This window comes from Phyllostomus discolor, chromosome 2 (genome assembly GCF_004126475.2).
Source record: "Phyllostomus discolor isolate MPI-MPIP mPhyDis1 chromosome 2, mPhyDis1.pri.v3, whole genome shotgun sequence".
Lineage (NCBI taxonomy): Eukaryota > Metazoa > Chordata > Mammalia > Chiroptera > Phyllostomidae > Phyllostomus > Phyllostomus discolor.
In genome coordinates, this window is record NC_040904.2 from 130705634 (window position 1) to 130710622 (window position 4989).

Sequence of the window (4989 nt, forward strand, 5' to 3'; positions counted from 1 at the left end):
GATTGCATCATGAGGAATTGGAGATGCTATGATAGTTTTAAAAAGTCATGTTAAAAATGTATGCTTATGGGAGTGTTGTAAATTTGTCCTGGTGGTAGAAGGAGCACAGAATTGGATCAGAAGATCTGGGCATTATCTTATCTTGGCTTTGCCACCAGCTGATAACAAAATGAGTTAGTCGCTCCTTCTGGACCTTTGAGTTTTGTCACTTGGGAAATAATGAGCTTGAATTATTGATGAAATTGTTTTTCCACCTCCAAGTGTAAGAATCTTTGTTTAAATCCATTTTTATTAATTTTTACAATAACTTTGTTCTTTTCTTTGTTAGAACCTAAAAACTTCCAATGCTAACATTCATGGTTTTCCATTGAATAGAAAATAGAGTGCCTTTCTAATGTCAGAAAGCCATCTGTAAAGTGAATAAATTCACATGACTAAAATAAAATCTCTCCAGGAGAGAAATCAAATTATCTGTTAAAATAATTGGGCATAACTCACACAAATTTTCATCATATTCTATGTAGTGCAAGCAGTATTACTTCAAGTCATGAAAAAAAAGCTAGTCAGTGCTCAGTGTTGAATTTAAAGGGAATGACACCATGTGTAAGTAATAAAGTCAGAATCCCAAACAAACCAAATCCTCAAAAAATCTTTATGATTAAAATTGTTTCCTAAACTACCACATTATTAATACCAGATGTTAATCATGAAAAATAAAAGATAAAGAACTTATGCAGCAAGAAAGTTCCATTTTAAACAGTAGGATGTTAGCTTAGGAAAATAAGGAGTCAGTGTAATTCTAGTCAGCCAATAAGCCTTCTGTCATATATTAAAACATTTTTCCATGAACCATAGTTTATACAGTCCAAATCTTTTCTACAGGATGAATGCATGATTTTTGAATAAAAGTCTTAAACTGCTAGAGGTTAACAAACATGTGGTAAGTGCACAAAAAACGTTACCTCTTCAGAGATTTCTGTGAGTTTTTTCTTTTTTTTAGCATTTTACTTTTCTACATTGTGATTGGAGTCTCATCTATTATTTGTAGATATACCTTCAAATCCTGATTTTTGCTTATAATCTAAATGTACATTTCACAGCTCTGGTAACATCTTTACCTGGTTGCTGGTTTAGTGGCATAAACTTAGTATGTCCATACTTCTTTTTCATGTAAGTTCTTTCCTCTTGCTGATTTCTCTATTGTTCAATAATGCATTTCTTTAATCGGTCATGTCTTCATTCCCTTATCATTTCTTCACTCAACAAACATTTAAATGTCTAATAGGAAGTAGATACATTGGTAAGAGCTAAGGCAGATACAAAGAACAAAACAGTGTCTGCTCTTCAGGGCCTGGCAGAGGATTATCATACAGGGTATTTAAAATAAAATGGAGTAATACTAAAATTGCTATTAATGAAGCTAGAACAATTTTAGCTCTGAAAATTCTTGAGAAGCTGCCTCAGATGGGATCACTTGACTGGAATCTTGAGTGTTGCATAAAGTTTTCCAGGGTACTGAGAAAGGCAGTGGTACAGCTTAGGTAAAGGCAAAGCAATGGGAAAAGTGAGAAGTATAGAATGGGCTAAACTCTACATTCATATTTTAAACTTAAAATTTAAAGAGTTTAGTTCCATTTATCCTCATCCTTTGTGCTGTTACTGTAGTGTATATTACAATCACATATGTTATTGTTCCCACAAAAACAGTTTATCTTGTTCTGTTGGAGACAAATTCTATTTTTCCCTTATTGACAATGTTTTTATTGTACTTCTATTTTTGAAGTTTTTTTTCTGGACATGCACATACTTTCAGCGCTTTAAACATATCACTCAGCCCTGGATGGTGTGGCTCACTTGGTTGGAGTGTTGTTCCATAGACCAAAAGTTTGCAGGTTTGATTTCCTGTCAAGGCATATACCCAGGTTGCAGGTTCAGTGTTGCATGGCAACCAATCAGTGTTCCTCTCTCACATCAATGTTTCTCTCTCCCTCTCCTTCCCTCTAAAAGCAATGAAAAAATGTCCTCAAGTGAGAATTAAAAAAAAAAAAAGTCACTCCACAGTTATTTGACCTCTATTGCTTTTGTTAAATCAGATGTTATTTGTATTGTTAATCCCCTTATAAGTAATTCATTGTTTCTCTCTGCTTACATTTAAGATGTTTATTTTTTGCCCCTGGCTGGCGTAGCTCAGTGGATTGAGCGTGGACTGCAATCCAAAGTGTCGCAGGTTTGATTCCCAGTCAGGGTACATGCCTGGGTTGCAGGCCATGACCCCCAGCAACTGCACATTGATGTTTCTCTCTCTCCCTCTCTTTCTCCCTCCCTTCCCTCTCTAAAAATAAATAAATAAAATCTTTAAAAAAATGAAAAAAAAAGATGTTTATTTTTTATTCTCAAGTTTTATCAAGATAAAACTAGTTGTGTTTTTCTTTAATTTATTTGGCTTGGGGTTTTATGCAAATCTTGGATCTGTCAATAGATATTTGATAGCACATTTGGTAAAATTTTGGCCATTATTCTTCTGTTACGAACTGAACTGTGTCTCCCAAATTTGCATGTTGGAGTTCTAACCATGAATGTGGCCCTACTGTAAGATAGAGCCTATATGGAAGTAATATTGGTTAAATGAGGTCATGAGGGTGAGGCCTTAATTTAATAGGTCTACTGTCCTTATACAAAAAGAGACATCAGATTTCTCTCTTTCCCTCTCTCTCCATCCCCATACCTCCCATTTCCCACAAAAAGAGTTTATCTTGTTCTGTTGGAGACAAGTTCTATTTGCCATCTGTAAACCAGGAAGAAAGGCCCAAAGAAATCAACCCAGATGGCACTTTCCTCCAGAACTGTGATAAAGTATTTTTTCATTGTTGTTTAAGTCACTCAGTCAGTGGTATTCTGTTATGGTAACCTGAGAAAATTAATGTATCATGCAAATATTTCTACTCCTGATTTTTTCTCTCTCCTTCATGGAATTCAATTATATAAATCATAGACTTCTTGACATAATTTCATAGAAAACTGAGAACCTACTGAATTATGTTCAACCTCTCTTCTCTCAGTTCTCTATTAAAATGCTCTGGTTTTGACTGATATATCCCCAAGCTCATAACCTTCTATTTTACCATATGTGAGCAGATATTTAATATTACTTATTATTTTGCTTAGTTGTAGAATTCCCACTGAGTTGCTTTCTACAGTTCCCATTTCTCTGTTCAGATCCCCATCTGCCTATTTATTATGATAATATTTTAGTATGAGTTCAGGAACTTATGTATAATTGTTTGCTTAAAATATTTGCATTCTAATAATATTCAGGGTGTTTTTGATTGATTTCTGTTTACTGTGTTTTCTGTTTCTTCTCGTTATCTACTAATTTTTTCACCACATAGTGAATAGTGTGGATGATGCATTGTAGAGACTGGATTGTGTTATCATTTTCCGAAGAGTATTAATTTTTATTCTAGTAGTCAATTAAATTGGCTTTACTCACATTCAGAATTCTGACTCCTCTGAAGTGGGTATCTCTGAAACTACTCATTTAATGTTGTCTTCTATCTATTACTTTCTCACCGAAAACTCTGAAGTTTTCCCTGGACATGTGCAGCAAAGGATTTGGGTCTCTCCCTTCTATAATTTCCTCTTTATAGGATCTCCCTCCATACTCTCCTTAACTCAGTAAAATTCCAGCTTATGTACTAACTTGAGAATGTCCTCAGGGGAAAACCTAGTGTATGTAGTTCCCTTCTTCATGGGTCAACTCCTTCTGGTTTTTACTTTGATCACTCTTTATATCTTCAGATATTTTATCGAGCTTTTATAATTTTATTCTGAATTGCAGCCTGTCATATACAAGCTATTCTACAATTACAGGAATAAGAATTTGTGAGGAAGTTTTTAATAATGGGTTACATTTTTAAATAGATATTGAATATATCAGATTTTCTGATGTGAACTGTGATAAACTATTTTTATCACAGTATTAGTATTATTATTAAAGTATTCTTTTTCTTTTGGTCATCTTTGGTGATTTGTATTTTATAAGTACTTGTTTATTTCATATACCTTTGTGAAATTTATTAGCAGAAATCCTGGATTTTTATTTATCATATTATTTAGTGATATATCACAGAGTCTGGTACCTGCCCTTACTTTGGACTCTGAATTGTGATTTATATAATATTACCTTATATATTATAAATTTGATTTAGAATTTCTTATTTGCTATCTGAAAACCTCTGGACTAAAGAATATATGTTAAGTAAATGCTGATACAAATTAAATTGTTGAGGTTCAGAATTTTTACATTAAAAATTCGCTTTGTTTTGCCATCAAATAAAATCAGGTGAAAGTGACAATATCCTTATTTCAATTGTTTTAATAGCTGTCACCAATCTATAAACATGAAGGAAGAGTATGGAAAACTTGACTATTTCATTTAAAAGTGCAAAATAATTTATTTTAATTTAGTCCTCTGTGAATGAAAGTAAAACAGAATTATTTAAATTATTTTATTATTATCAAATAGGGGGCAGGCTGTTTGTTATAAGGACACAAGAGAATGTAAGGAGGGATGAGACTCAGGAAGGCAACCAGTCTGGGGAACAATACCAACAATACCACTACCCAGTGTCATAAAGACTGGCTCTGGATTCTAACCACATCTAGGGCATTCAGTAGTGACCTGCCTTTAAAGCATTTTACAAACTTCCAAACATCTGCTTTTCATTCTTTTTCCCAATCCGATCTATTTCCTCATTGTATTTTCTCCCTCATAACTTTGGTTTCCTAGTGATGCCTCATGCTTTCCTGTTACTTATGAATGCCCTCTGTTGCTCTTATGTTTCAGATTTCTTTGCCTATGCATAAATATTCTCTATATTTATTGGCATATTTTTATTATGATTAATAGAAAACCAAAGGAAGTTACCCATAACATAAAACATAATTTATTGGTTGTATAAAACTAATAAGTAAAGGTTCCCCATGGAA